Genomic DNA, 16945 nt, shown 5'->3' on the forward strand with positions numbered 1-16945 from the left:
TGAAAAATGTTAAAGTAGTGTCTTGACTTTTAATTTACTACTCAGTTTTAACATGCAAGAATGTGTGCAATTAAAACAATGGAATACTAACATGAATTTACACTATCTGAATTGCCAGCATTATGTTATAATTAAGAGTAAATCAAAACAAGATGAATTTTCATGTATGATAGCGAAGCATTTACTGACAAATTAACCTAGATAGGATAAACATGGAGATACATGTTGTCGCTGTCTTTTTAATTCATTTAGAGAAATATATATACCTTGAACTTCGCTGCTGTAATAATAAACATTGGTAGATAATATGTGAAAACTAAAACTGAACAGGGAAAGATCACATATGGGGAATTCCACACAGCAGCTATTTTAGCCAAACCAGAGTTCATAAAAATCTATTTTGACATAAGTATAGTCAAACGCTGTATTATCGCGGGCTCTATATTATCACAGCAAACGGGATTTCCAAAGTAATTTTGCACATGCGATGCCTAGTGGCTGTTTACCTTGGTAAAGTTGCAGAAAAGAGGTTCTGCAGAGCGGTTAGAACACAATTTCATCAATATGTCAACATTTTTGGTAAGTATACATATTTTGAAAAACCTGGAAATGCACTATCTGTTAAGGTGCATTCAATTTCATGGATCACTATATACAAAAGTACTATCGAAATTTGAATATCTACATCAGTCTTGAGTACTAAATATACTAAATGTGTCGTCTGCACTTTAATAATTATAGATTATATACCGGTCATATCAAGGCTGTGCATGGAATTAGATTCTATGGTAGCCAATAAGGACCAAAACGTGAACAATGATCATACACATCATACATAAATATGAAATCATTAATCCTGAACTGTTTCCATTTGTTATTTTTAAATAATAATAATAATAATAATATATTCCTTAGTATTCATACCTTTATTTATATATATATATATATATATATATATATATATATATATATATATATATATATATATATATATATATATATATATATATACCTATTATCATCACAAACTTGTATACTTATATTATCTCTGTCTTTCAGAATCAACGTATGACGAAGGTAAAGAGACAGTATAATTATACCAATTTACACAGAGCTTTTAATGCAACTCTTGAAGACATGTATGTTTATCATGCAGCTAGGCAGTTTGGTGTTCCAGAGTCAACCTTGAGATATAGGACTAGAGGACAATATATCCCTTGATGCCAAGCCAGGTCCAGAGAGAATCTTCAGTGGTAATGAAGAGCATCAACTGGTAGATCATCTCAAGTATATGGCTGATATCGGATATGGATATACAAAGGCAAATGTGCAGTACCTTGCAGCAGACTATGCAGTATCTTGTGGGAAAAAGATCCAAGTGAACGACCTTCGAGTGATTGCTGGTTTTATGGGTTTATGTGCAGGTGACCAGATTTAAATCTTGCCAAGCCACAGAAGCTATCTATCATGCGAGCAAAATATGCTTCAAAGGATGTACTAAACCACTATTATAAGGAGCTATCAACCATCCTTAGTCAACAATTTAAGAGAAAGGCCAGATAAAATATTTAATATTGATGAAACTGGAATCAATACTGAGCATTCACCTCCAAGAGTCGTATGTGGCAAGGATACTCAGGCACAAGCAGTGGCATCAACAAGATCACAAAATGTAACCATCATCGGGTGTGGCAATACCACATCCCACCATACTTTGTCTTCCCTGGGAAGAAGTGGAATACTCAGTTGTTAGACGGTGCTCCTCCAGGATCTGTTGGTGAGATGTCCGATAGTGGTTGGTCAAACTCAACCATATTTCATAATAACATCACCAAACACTCTGCAAAGCATAGTGGAAAAGTTGATGGAAATAACTTACAGCCCACCCTCATATTGTATGATGGTCATAAATCACATATATCTTTAACACTTCTAGACTGGGCAAATAAAAACAATGTCATTCTTTCTGAACTGCCACCTCATAAAAGCCATATCACCCAGCCTCTGGACATTGGTATTTTTGGACCCTTCAAATCAATGTACAACAGTGAATGTCAGCTATTCCTGCAGAAGAACCAAGGACAACAAGTAACAAGATATGACATTGCAAAACTTATCTGCAAACCTTACTTGAAGGCAATGTCTCCTGAAAATTTAATTTCCGCTTGTGGTAAATCGGGAATTTATCCATTCTCAAATAAGAAAATTTTGGATTCCCAGTTAGCACCATCAACCATTTACCATGTGGAGAATGATGCCAGTCACGGTGAGGAACAAATTACTGACACCTCTCAAGCAGCAACTCAGGATTACGATACAGCTGTTGTTATGAATGCCAAAACATCAGAGAAAGATGAAGACATACATGATTTCTTTAAGAAGAGAAAAATTATAAAAATTGCCCAAAAGCCCCCAAAAAATTTTGCTACACCGTTCCTTACTGGTAGCCTAGCAAAGAAGAAGAATGTCAACATCATGCAACACTCATCAGCTTCAAAACCTTACAAAGAAGCACCAACTGTTCTAGACAATTCCACAAGTTTCACTGTCAGGATATCATCTGTCTCAACTGTGAAGTCAGCAATAACAGAAATAATGAACAGCAGAATAGTACCTACTTTCTCAAAGAAATCTTGTACTAAAGCCAATTTTTTTGTTGAAAACATCACCTATGATTACAATCCCTTCTTCTCCTCATCCTGGTCCTTAAGTATATTATGTAGACGATGATTGACGATGAAAACATATTTGAGGACAGTCAAGACAGCTTATCTGTATCAGAGGATGAATCTTCAAATTGTTGTGTATGTCACAAGCATCAGCCACCTGCACTTAGGGGTTGGGTTAATCTTGTGATTGTTAAATGGGCACAGTGACAAATGCCGACATTGGACACACGTTTCATTTTGTTGTGCAACATCAGTTGTTAGGTGACATAGTTAATTTCTCTGCCCACAATGCATTTAAAATTCAAAGATATTTAATTTTTTTAAACAATTTATTGCGTTTTTATTCATGGATTTCAAGTTTAATTACATTTGTGTATTCCATTTAATCACTGAATCCTTTTATTTATGTGGAATATTCAGCCAATGCAAGTGTGGACATTCATTCTTATAGGTAAGTTCAAATTTACGTTTATTATAATACGTGCGTGTTACCATACCCAAGTTATGTAAATACCGCGATAATATAGAATTGTTTCCCCATGGTAATTGAATCTGGGTCATCAACTATATTTGACTTTATGTACATTTACGGGCTTCGATTGACAGAGAATTTTTATAGGAATAGATAGAGGGAAAGTCACAGAAACTTCACAAAATGTAACCATGCAGTAACAACAAAACGGTTTTAATATATACCGATAACAACATTATGTACGGCGATAATACAGCGTTCCGGGCTACTTGATAAAACATTAATTATAAAAATGCAAGTGTCCACACATTTTTGGCACAACCAGTGCATTAAGTACTACATGCTAGTTTCCTTTATTTTTTTTTTTTTTACATGGCGTGTGTTCCTCAAATTTGTAGGACACGGCATGGGATAAAGTGTCCTCAAACTGCTGCAATGTTTAAAAGCAGTACATACGAAACTAGGTGACAGTACCTAACATCACTAGATATAGAACAGTTGGGACAATGACATTCAACGAAATATGTATAATGACGTTTTATCACGTAAAATAATGAATATATGGTCATCGTTTCGATTGACCTAAGACCCTGGTGTTGCAAAATACTATAGATTATCGGTCGTACCATGAATCGAAAACTCAGGACGAAATCGTATGCCTTGTGGTAACGTACATCCGGGAAAGACCAATTTGGCCTTGTTGCGGTCCTGCACAAATCCGCAAAGACAAGGAAAGACAGGACAAAGACGGTTAAAAACAAGCAAAAACGTATAAAGACGGGGTAGAGACGTACTAAACTGACAAAATTTAAACATATTGACTGTTGATAGAATATATATATATATATAAGATTTGGTAATGTGTGTGTGATTTTGATTTTTTACGTAACTTTAAAGAAAATCCAGTCATATAGCTACTATGTATGCAGTGTGACAGTTTATAGTAATGTCTTGCGCTCAGGGATAATGCCACACACATGTAGCATGATGTCCCACCCAGTCACATTATCCTGAAACCAGGCCGATCAGTTCTAACACTAACCTCTTAATATTGAGCGCCTAGCAAGACAACTGTTAGTACTAAAAAAAAAATTATGTATCTGGTATGACTCGGCCGAGGTTCGAATTTTATATATATATATATATATATATATATATATATATATATATATATATATATATATATATATATATATATATATATAAGAATTAGAAATTTTTGTTTTCTCTCTCTCTCTCATTTATATATATATATATATATATATATATATATATATATATATATATATATATATATATATATCTATATACACTCTTTAAGTAAACATCTGCACTCAAAGTTCAATAATGTATTTTGTCAAAACAATGGCAATTTTTTAAAATATATTTAAGTCTGTTTAATGCCGATGCAGACAGTTCCTACTGAACATATGTTATGTACATATATGAAGTACTGTTGATAAAAAGTAGCGCACAAAGACAGGCAAAAATGTTTTTAAACTTCACTTATCTGGAGAGTTATTAGTAAACATTTTACATAAGGAAATAGATGTGCATATAATATATGCGTTGCGTTAATATTTTTAGAGTTTTAGAATTATTTTTTTTCTTTTTTAGAATTTGATTTTGTGATTTTCATTTTAACATACGGAATATAAATGTTCTTCACCATTAATTATTACTTCTAATCTCTGATATAGTTTACTGGCAATGCAAGTCTCTAAAATATTTAATTACGGTAAGAGTTGAGAGAAGAAAAAAGCCACTCAGAAAGAAAAAAGCAAAGCAAAGACATTGCAAAGAGGCGCAAAGACATGGCAAAGACAAACAAAGGCATGGCAAAGACATGCAAAGACGTTTCAAAGACACAAAATCATGCAAAGGCGGACAAAGACATGGCAAATACACACAATCACGTGGCAAATACACACAAAGACGTGGCAAAGACGCACAAAGACGCTGCAGAGACGTAATATAATTCAATACTGGAAATTGTTTGCTGCTTATAAAAAAATTATAAAAATAAATATATAAAAATAGGAAATTATTGATGTGCTTATATTTGATAGACGCATAAACATGCAGTACTGGAAAATGTTTGCTGCTGATACAAAGTTTATACAAAACAAAATATATAGAAATTAGAAATCATTGATGCGCCTATGTTCGATAGTTCTATTTCTTAAAATACCTAATTGAACTCAACTTTGAAGGACACGTGCTAAATATTCAATAATGCATTTCATCAAAATAATGAATCTTCTTTTGCATAGCGCCCATTTAATTGTTGGCATTGATGAATATATTCATTGATTTTTAAAAAATAAATTTAAATTAAACCAAAGTACTAAGTGCAGAAATAGCACTCCGATTGGGCCAAATTCTACGAATTAGGTACGTTTTCTACGAGTCATTATTTTCCGTACAATAGTGAACCCCGTGTAGGTTTTCTATGGCGGTCAATATTTCATTTTACACCTTCATATGACGAAATATAGGAATAGTAAAATGGCATGCTATTAGAACAAACATAGTGGGTTTTATCGCTGTTGTTTACAGTTTTAAACACGACATGATCTTTTAATTCTCTGATCATTTCTAAATTTTCATCTAATACCAATATATTAGTGTTTGTATGCTTCTGTTTCATATTATTTTAATATATATATATATATATATATATATATATATATATATATATATATATATATATATATATATATATATATATATAATAAATGTTTCTAAAATTACTTCTTCATAGTTCTGAAGAAAATTATCACTGACGCCTATAGGGTTTATCCTAGACTGACATTTATTTTTCATGGCAATATCAGCAATATCGGAGATATCAAATACATAGCTTAAAGATTAGTAATTTCATTTACAAATATTCCTGCCAACTTTTATCGAAATATATACATTAATACTTTTTGTTCTGCAAAACTTAAACTAATTTCTTTTAACTGGAGGATGTGATTCAATATCAAGATTCATTACGCAAATACGCGACACTTATCATTTTATTATTAGGCTGTCGAAAATAGTTTTGACCACCAGTAGGCCATGGCGGAAGGAGAACAAAATACTTTTGCAAGATCAGGGTAAAAATATGAAAGTAACTTCGTTCAACAGATCAAGTCCAAACGATTCACCTACTTTTTACAGCAAAAACAGAGAACTAAAAGAAAAGTTCACAGACCAGCCAACTTTTTAAAAACTGCTACGAGATGTACCCACAGGACAAAATTTCAAAACACTACATTAACCACGAAGACAAACTGTGGAGAAACACCGTGTCAGTCATTTACAGAATTCAAGCTGCATGCGACTGAAAACAAACGAAATGTAAAGAACTCGTCAGCAATTGGCAATTATGAAATTTACTGTAAAAACGATGCACATTATACTTGGCTGTCTTTACGCGTCATTTTGCACGTCTTTTCCGGTATTTAGTAAGACCCACTTATTGTGGAATTCACGCTTTATTTATTTATTTATTTATTTATTTAGGTTTAAACAATCTAATCTCCTTGCGAAGTGAATAAATGTGACCCTTTTGGGAAGAAAGATAATTCCATCGAAATAAAATTGTGTTTTTCAACTTTTATTTACTCTTGTTCTTCTTGTCAAAAAAGCACATGAATCAATCAATAAATGATTCTTTTTTCTTCAACTATTCATTCATCTAAGAAATCAGTTAAATTTTTATGTCAGTTCTTATTGTATTATAAGAATAGTATGCCCTCCTTCTTCAACAGTATGTCAGACAAAGACAGTAATCGTCACTGGATGCAGAATAAGGTACAACGCTCTTTTTTGTCAGTGATAAATTATTGTAATAAAACTTGGCATGTGCAATTTTTAACTAATTCTCCTTTTATAGCTTTCTTTGATTTTACTGATTATTTGTTGGATTATTGGGAATCAATGCTGAAAATATGTTTCTTAATCCCAGTAATTTGCCAATGTGTAGGAACTGAGGTCATAGTGTACAACGTTCAAGAGGCTTTATGATAGCATGGATTAGTTCATAAAATGAACCCTGCCTAATTTCTTAAACAGTGAGAAATAGCAGGTTATGATTATGTATACGCATCTACTAATTTGAAATAAGAATCATTCTTTGTATTGGGGTTTTGGTTCCTGTTTTGTATTGCTTAGCGTGAAGTACTAATATTCGGCTTCAAAAGCTTTACTAAAGAGTCATACAGATGTCAAATAAGAAAAATTAAGCAAGTGTGAAATTATTAGAATTTCGTGATGCGTGATTAATAGTTGAATAAAGACAAATTATTGTATTATTTGCACGTTTAAGAAAACGGAATAACTTTTTTCCCACTTTGAGGTATATATGCAGCCATTTAGAATGTACTGATTATGTTACTTCCACCAAAACTAATCCTCATATCTTTAACATTTCGCCGCATCCTTCCTTGCTAATTATACCCATTTAATAAATTAAACTATTGTTGCTGATAAAGTTATATCCAATTATTTTCAATTTTGGTTTTAAGGTTCAACGGCTTACACATTGAAAATCTGTCTATTGGATGAATTCTTCCCAAAATTAGTAATTAATTGCAAAGTCTAGCATTATCGATCTCTTTGGTCAACGTGAAACATTATCTGACAATTCTATTGATTATCATGTAATTACCCTTGAAGGTTACAGCTTGGAAAGAAAAAACATAGTACACCAAATCGGAGTTGGGATAGTTTTTCTTTATATTTACAACCATTTAAAGTCGTGTTTTGTTCAGTTTATCGCCCCGCCCCTCCCCCCCCCCCCTTATCGTCTGCTACTTGGATTAATCTTTCCAATACCGAAATAGAAAGCACCACTCTCTCCACGACTAATACGGAATTTACTATCATTTATGATTTTAACATAATTTTTTAATAAAATCATGAAAATGGTTGATATGATTCATTCGTAACCGTACCAAATTTGCTATTAAACCAATAGTGTTAATATTTACACTACTCATCCACAGTCCATATTCAAAAACCACCATTCTCTGATCTGTTCTAAGTGATAAAAATTAGGTTTGCATGTCTCGAAATCAACTGATCAAGCTATAATTTATACTAATGGAACTATTATATACGGATCATTCTGTCATTTTGATAACGATTTCTTCTGTTAACAACTATAATCGAGATCGCATCAGTTGTATCAATAAGGACAGACAACGGGTTGTAAGTTTGTTCTGACAAGTTTTATCCTTACTAATAAATATACTCCAAAAATCCAAAACGTACAACAGGAATGGTACATTGATCATATTAACATGGTTAGTTGCGTAACCTCCTTCGCAAAGATTGGTTAAATTGTAGAGCTTGGGGAAACAGGACGACGTCTCTTATCAAGAAATGTAGTATAAAATATTACTCTAGCATAATTTCTGACAAACGGCACCCAAAATTAATAATAATAATAATAATAATGTGGACTTAATAAATCGCCAAATCTTTAGAAGCTCTAAGCGCTTTACAACGTTAGATAATAAAAACATATACAACGACAAGATTATAAAATAATTTCCATGAAATTATAAAACAAAAGCGTGCTAACAATAATTAAGGAAGTAAACATTATTAAGTCTTTAAGTCTGTTCTTGTAACAGAAATATATGAGTTTTAAAAGCACTCTAGATCAAATGTATCCTCCTGTCTAACGTCTATAGGAAATTTGTTCTGCGTAACTGAGCCCTAGTACGCAAGAAAACGTTGTCTGTTTGACTTTCTTTTAACAATGGGAACAATGAAAATGCATGTGTCGGAAGAGGAGCGCAAGTTTCAAGATGGGTTATGCACATGGATGAGGTCCGATAGGTATAGTTTTATGGAGCAGTCAACGAAATGTAGCATAGTGAACAGATTTTGTGCTTGATTCTGGATGGTTATTAACCAAGGAGGAGGTGTGCTCAGGTTTTCATGCTCTAAGGATGATATAATCAGTCGTGTTTTTGACCTTTTGACGTTTGAATAGTAGATACTGAGACCAACCACGTATTAGTGAATTACAATAGTCCAGTCTTGCAAGTAATAAGGAACACACAAGTGTTTTAGTGGCATCTACCGAAAGAAAATTCCGAATGGAGCTGATGAGTCTCAGCTCCAGATATGCTGTCTTCCATATGTTTATTACACGTTGGTGTAATGAGAGCGATCTGTCAGAGTGACCCAATGGTTTCGTACTGACCGTATACATTTAATGTTGGAATTGATGATATTTATTGTTTGAGGTAACGGAATGAAAGAGTCTTTGCGTGGTGATCAATTGATTCGATAACATTTATTAATTTAAAAAAAAAAACATGAACGCATCGAAATCAGTCTTTATCCCTCGCATGAAGACGGAACTGCATATGGGATAAATGAGTGTTTTTTTTAAATGTCAGCAATCTACTGAACTAAACGGGGTCCCCACCCCCATCCTCCTTGTCTGATTTCGTAGCATAAAGCATAACGAGTACCTTCTAATACTGAAATTGCTTTACATTGCCTCTCTGTCATTAAAGTTAACAGCACTTTTCTGTCTGGATAAGGAAAAGTAATTGTTTTGAAACTGGCGTATCACCTAATATCGTGAAGCAATCAAAGTTTTTTTTTCTTCTTCAGATTCAGAAATGTGGGACCATAAATTAAAATTATTAATCTATTTCTATCCTGCTTAAAATCTTAAGAATACTTGAAAAACAAATATTTGTCCACCAATTTTGCTATCCCCAAAAATATATTTTTCTACATTGATTTTAGTCTGGATTTAGACAGAATCACATCTGTCAAAACCGTCAAATTAACAGCTGAATAACAATGAGCTATCAACACCTGTATACTCCTTTGGCTCATTTCGAAAAGGCCTTTTATATTATGAATCATAATGTTATTTAGAAAGCAGACAAAAATCCTTGAATAATTTCAGACAGAATTATATAAATTTTCAAGTCCGTCGAATACTTTTACATAATCCGCTACGTACTTTCTGCTTTAGAATAAATGTTTTCCTCTCTGCTAGTCCAGGAACAAATTGTTAATAAATCGCGATGTCCTCTCTGTCTCTCTCTCTCTCTCTCTCTCTCTCTCTCTCTCTTACAAATCTAACTTTAAATTGAAGAATCCTAACGTGATGCTTTGATTATCTTATATAGTCTCTACGTGAGCACCAAAATCAACAAAACATGACTCACAGAAACGATTCTCTAACGTATAAATCATTTCTTTGTGAAATAACTTAACAGTCATGACAGACATTCTCTAATTATTGAACCAAAGTTATTGAGCCATTCAACAACTAGGGCGTGCATGATATCTCTACTAGCCAAAATACTCCCAGCATCATGTTATGTTTTCGTGACCTCCAATCAAACTAAATGTGTGGCGTACATTGACCAAATTAGTTGTTGACATGGCCTTGATTTATGAATAAATTTTTATATGACTGTATTATAAATGCACTTTTTCTATAACATGAGCAACCGCTGAATTAAGCAACTAAAATATGAATATCATAAGTCCAAATGACTTAAATAAAACAAAATTATAAATTAATATCTAATACAGGTATCAGTAACAGTATTAATAATTGGTTCTAGAATTGAAAACTCACACAGAGTTTGGCCTAAATAAACAAAATTTAATCTTCACATCGCAGTCTTATTAAACTTTCAGGTAGTCAATCTATTTTGCACCATAAGAACATTCTGTGCCAATATCTAGCCATGTAATTACATTTCTTATCATTTTGTTATTATTATTATTATTATTATTATGTGCAATATTTATAGACTATGAAAATGGCTTTGATAGGGTAGAGATACTGTTACTGTACCAAAAGTTAGCTAGTGAAAAAATTAGTGGAAAAATGTCACGAATCATTAATTCAATTTCTAATGATGCAAAAGTATGTGTTCAAGTACAACATTTTTTTTTTTTACCGAAGTGTTTGTCATATGGAAATACGCGAGGTTGTGTTGCATAGTCCTTACTCTTTTATTTATTTCTGAGCGACCTGACACCATTTGAAACTGGAATTTCGGTAGAAACCTTAGATCTATTTTTTACTGTTGTATGCAGACGATTTAATTGTGTTTGCTGACACAGCCCAGCAGCTGCAAAATAGGTTCGATAGGCTGCATACATATTGCCTAAAGTAGAACTTAAAAAGAGAATATGGGGAAGAAAAAAACAAGAGTGTATTTCGTAGAGGCACCATCTCAGAATTTACGTTAAGTGGTAATATGGCCATACATATGTCAATATTGGATCAATTATAGGTATCTATGATGTATATTATGTTACATAAATTCCTGGTACACGTGAAGATAACTGTCTCTCCAAACTCTGAAGGCCATGCATGTTTTGAAACAAATTCTTTCAAACTGGCAAAGTACTTATAACTAGATTGCTTCTACTGTTTGACTCAAAGATTGCTCCCATTCTTAATTATGGGGCTGAGGTTTAGAGTTTTATGAAGACAATGTAATTGAAAACGTTCATCTGTCTTTTTGTAAATATATTCTTGGTACTTCTAAGTCTGCTCCAAGTATGGTTAGGCAAAAGCAACAGGATCAGATAAGTCAATGGAAAGACTGTGTTTCTATAGGTGATGGAGAATAAAATTCACTATTGAAAGATATCTAGAACTCTTAGGTGATAGCGATCTTTGTTGTATAATCAATGTTCTAAGAGCGGGGAACTTGATCAACAGAGGTAACACAGAAAGATATGAAAATGTTTATTATAAAGAAAGATTATGTCAAATTTGTAATGTTAATATCGAAAATGAATTTCATTTTATTAATGTTTGTACGCTATAAAAAGAATCACGAACTAAATATTTGCCCACCCTTTGTATATAAAAATTCAATTTTAGAAAAATATATTCTTTTTATAAAAATCACAATAGAAAAATTCTGATTACCAATTTAGCATTGAATGTGATAAAGAAAATGCTCACATTAGCATCTACCAGTGTCTAGGTTTCTAAGGAAACACATGAGCATCTAGCTGTGTCTAGGTTTGTAAGGAAATACATCAGCATCAACTAGTGTCTATGTTTCTAAGGAAATACATTAGCATGTACCAGTGTCTAGGTTTCTAAGGAAACACATTAGTGTCTACCTGTGTCTAGGTTTGTAAGGAAACACATTAGAATCTACCAGTGCATAGGGTTCTAAGGAAACCCATTAGCATCTACCTGTGTCTAGGTTTGTAAGGAAACACATTAGCATCTACCTGTGTCTAGGTTTGTAAGGAAACACATTAGCATCTACCTGTGTCTAGGTTTGTAAGGAAACCCATTAGCATCTACCTGTGTCTAGGTTTGTAAGGAAACCCATTAGCATCTACCTGTGTCTAGGTTTGTAAGGAAACACATTAGCATCTACCTGTGTCTAGGTTTGTAAGGAAACACATTAGCATCTGCCTGTGTCTAGGTTTGTAAGGAAATACATTAGCATGTACCAGTGTCTATGTTTCTAAGGAAACACATAGTATCTACCTGTGTCTATGTTTGTAAGGAAATACATTAGAATCTACCAGTATATAGGGTTCTAAGGAAATCCATTATCATCTACCTGTGTCTAGATTTCTAAGGATATGCTCACATTATCATCTACCTTTGTCTAGTTTTCTAAGTAAATGCTCACATTAACGTCTACCAGTGTTTAGGTTTGTAAGGCAATACTTTAGCATCTAACAGTGTTTAGGTGTCTCAGGAAATGCTCACATCATCATCTACCTGTGTCTAGGTTTCTAAGGAAACACATTAACATCTACATGTGTCTAGGTTTGTAAGGAGACACATTAGCATTTACCTGTGTCTAGGTTTCTAAGGAAACTCATTAACATCTACCTGTGTCTAGGTTTGTAAGGAAATGCTCACATTAACATCTACCAGTGCTTAGGTTTCTAAGGAAACACATTTGCATCTACCAGTGTCTAGGTTTCTAAGGAAACACATTAACATTTACCTGTGTCGCGGTTTGTAAGGAAATACATTAGCATCTATCTGTGTCTAGGTTTGTAAGGAAATGCTCACATTTGCATCTACCCGTGTCTAGGTTTCTAAGGAAACACATTAACATCTACCTGTGTCTAGCTTTGTAAGGAAATACTCCCATTAGCATCTACCTGTGTCTAGGTTTGTATGGAAATACTCCAATTAACATCTATCTGTGTCTAGGTTTGTAAGGAAATACTCCCATTAGCATCTACGTGTGTCTAGGTTTGTATGGACACAAATTAGCATCTGTCTGTGTCTAGGTTTCTAAGAAAGCTCATTAGCGTCTTCCTGTGTCTAGGTTTCTAAGAAAACACATTAGCATCTACCTGTGTCTAGGTTCTAAGGAAACACATTATTATCTACCTGTGTCTAGGTTTGTAAGGAAACACATTAGCATTTACCTGTGTCAAGGTTTGTAAGGAAAAACATTCGTATCTACCTGTGTCTAGGCTTGTAAGGAAATGCTCCTAGTAGCATCTACCTGTGACTAGGTTTGTAAGGAAAAACATAAGCATCTAACAGTGTTTAGGTTTTCTCAGGAAATGCTCACATTATCATCTATCAGTGTGTAGGTTTCTAAGGAGAAACATTAGCATTTACCTGTGTCTAGGTTTCTAAGGAAACTCATTAACGTCTACCTGTGTCTAGGTTTCTAAGGAAATGCTCACATTAACATCTACCAGTGCTAAGGTTTCTAAGGAAACACATTTGCACCTACTAGTGTCTAGGTTTCTAAGGAAACACATTAGCATTTACCTGTGTCTAGGTTTGTAAGGAAACACATTCATATCTACCTCTGTCTAGGCTTGTAAGGAAATACTCCTAGTAGCATCTACCTGTGACTAGGTTTGTAAGGAAATGCACACATTAGCATCTACCTGTGTCTAAGTTTGTAAGGAAATGATCACATCACCATTGAACAGCATTAAGATTTTAATATAGGCCCTTTTCTTCACGTCAATTGAACATCCGGCATCTGGTAATGTCAAAGTCAACTAATTAGCCATTTTCAAAAGGTCATAATGATATGGACACTGACTTCAAGGTGTTCTCTCTCTCTCTCTCTATCTCATAATCTTTTTCAAGACTGAATAAATAAATATAGATTGCAGTGCAACCAATTTACAATTGAAATTTGCATGTGTCCTCATATACAGCAGGCTTTGCGTCATATGAAAATGGCATATCAATCATATGTTGCAAATGTCTCTACTAAAGGTTATTATTGGTTGAATATATTGACATTTATTTCTGTATCGAATCTTTTATTTCGTATTAAACATTATTTCTCATCAGCTCATTTTCTTGTGGTCTCCTGCCTCATTTTGGAGAATTGTAAATACTACGTTTATGAAGCTATATGTTTCGGACCAATGAAGGTATTTTTTGCTTTTTGTTTCATTTGAGGGTACCGATTTCTGGAAGAGCGTTATTGATGTATGATATTCACAGAGATAACACGAGTTTTATTGTTTCCAACATTCCTTATTTCATGCGAGTTAACGGTCAAGTTTGGAACATACAAGACCTATGTTCCATATGAGAAGATAACAAAAAATGAACTTTACTGTGACTGCAGATTAAGTCCATTCACGTGTCCCGTATGACATTTTTAAAATTTCAAAGAGAAATAGTAAATCCGTCAGTAATGCTGACAGACCGATGTCGCAACTGCACAGTATGTAGGCTTAGCCCCAGTTACGTATATGTACATATTGAGGGTTGTACAACATCTTTGATAAAACACCAAATGCCTAATTCATTTTTAAAAAAATCAAACATGAAAATTTATTAGAAGAAAATGTGAATAAAAAGGGAATATGTAAAAAAAATAAAACAACATTAGTGCTTTATTCCAAGATGGGGTGGGGGGTGGGGGGCGGAGAATTCGTTTCTTTACCGCGCAGGAAGATAATCTTACGCCTAACAAACTCGTCTTCTCCGGAACAAAACACATACATAGTTTTGTCTATGTACGGTAACGGAATGGACGGGTCCAAAGAAGTGGACGGGTCAAAGTTAGACATAACAATTAGAGGTGTGTCGTATTAACGGTTATACCAGTTTTTAGCTGTGTTTGTGCATGTGGTACGTACCGAGGAACTTTTTCGTTATACCGTACGTTGGAAATTTCCGACGAGTCTTGCTACAACTTTAATGATATTCATGACAAAATAATTTTAAAAATTACCTTTTTTAAAATGTATCGGTCACAAGATTATGGTGACAAATATAACGATATTTATGATCCTAAAACCACTTTGACACCTGTCACGTGTGAAACAAATCCGCAAAAATCCAACTTTCAGAAATATTTCGTATTAAAACACAAAAACCCTCCGACGAAACCCCAAATGTAATAGCTGAGTTATTATACTACGGAATGGGAATGTGTTATGTATAGCTTTGTAAGAACGCGTATCATCCAACGATTTTCAGGAGGGCAGTTGTCTGAACTTACCTAAGTTCTCAAGTCAATTAAATATTTTTCGTTTATTGAGAAAGTATATTTAATGTTTACTGGCCCTGTCTGATAGGTTCCCTCATAATTTATCAATATTGTATCTTGAGAATTGTAGGCGTCGGTATCAACACTTCATATTTTTATCACAATTCTCTCTAATGTCAGCACCACGTCTTTCACAGTATCAGCTATATTGTGTACTTAATCATCCCGCTTTAGTTCCAGGTTTTAGACTTCAACCTATAAAGCAATTAATAAATACACAGCAAATTCATCTACTCCGCGATAATGAGCGTTTAATTACCGGAGTGGGGGCCGGAGGTTTGCGATATTCGTTACAGCTGAATTATTTCTGTTCTTTTATCTTAAGATAATAAACTGTTTCCTAATAATATGGATATATCGCGGTCTTATTTTGTTTGAAATCAGAGCAACATTCTGGACAGAAATTTAAAAACGGAAATTAATCCACAACGAATCAGGCGTTTGCCCCAGAACATTGAATATAACTGTTGTATACCGACGTACTTATCGCGGTGTGTTGGAAATACCGCGGAACAATAGTGTCGTTATACCTAGTTCTAATAACATGAATGAATAAGTGAAGCAGTAAAAATTATTATGTGTACGTAGCTATTCAAGTACAGACAGTAGACCTAGACATGCCTAGGCATAATCCGCAAGCAGATACGGGTATATACTACTCGCTTTGTATCACAAATATTCATTACAGTCCTTCTAATTATAGATTTCGATGAATATGTCTGCATCTTTTGCATAATGCTGCGACAAAGAACTCTGAACTGATTATTGCAGGCACCAAACACAAATTGGATTAACTGCGCTGTTGATAAAATAGGAGCGAAGACCAGTAACGTAAAACACAAGAGCTGTGTCAGACATAGTTGTTAAAACAGAATCCCCTTTTATAAGGCGCCATATTACCAGGCACAGAAACGGAACGTAGCTTAGAATAAATGCAGCCGTTACTAAGAGCACTGACAACGTAAATTTTGTTGACTGCAAATCTGATGTTCTTGAAGAAGTTGTAAATCCCGTTTTGTTCCTTATTTCCGTGATCCTTTGACTTTCGACATTCATATAATTATTGTCTGATTCGCATGTTACTTGTCTGGATGGATCGGTTTCATTGTCTGCCTTTCCACAGTTATGTGTTCGCTGAGTATATGACGTTTTGGTGATTCATATGACGACTTTCGGACATGTGACCTTGGCTCCTCGAATTCCAGCTCAAGGACGGAAGCAGGATTCGACGTATAATTTCCATCTTTTACATACTCTTTTGGAATTCTTTTATTTAAATCGCC

At 33.9% G+C, this 16945-nt stretch overlaps 1 protein-coding gene and 1 pseudogene across 2 annotated transcripts in view; one reads left to right on the top strand and one right to left on the bottom strand.

The window, feature by feature from the left end:
- The window catches only part of LOC149788864 (chitinase domain-containing protein 1-like), a 55634-nt gene extending 51776 nt beyond the window's left edge, over positions 1 to 3858 (bottom strand). For both annotated transcript variants that reach the window (XR_016424270.1, XM_089974979.1), the window contains exon 1: positions 3768 to 3858. The gene's annotated coding sequence lies outside the window, so the exon portion shown is untranslated. The remainder of the gene's footprint in view (positions 1 to 3767) is intronic.
- On the top strand, positions 1069 to 2730 carry LOC149788865 (uncharacterized; annotated as a pseudogene).
- Positions 3859 to 16945: the final 13087 nt, after the last annotated feature.

This window comes from Sinohyriopsis cumingii, chromosome 11 (assembly GCF_028554795.1).
Source record: "Sinohyriopsis cumingii isolate HCF-2022 chromosome 11, ASM2855479v2, whole genome shotgun sequence".
Taxonomy (NCBI): domain Eukaryota; kingdom Metazoa; phylum Mollusca; class Bivalvia; order Unionida; family Unionidae; genus Sinohyriopsis; species Sinohyriopsis cumingii.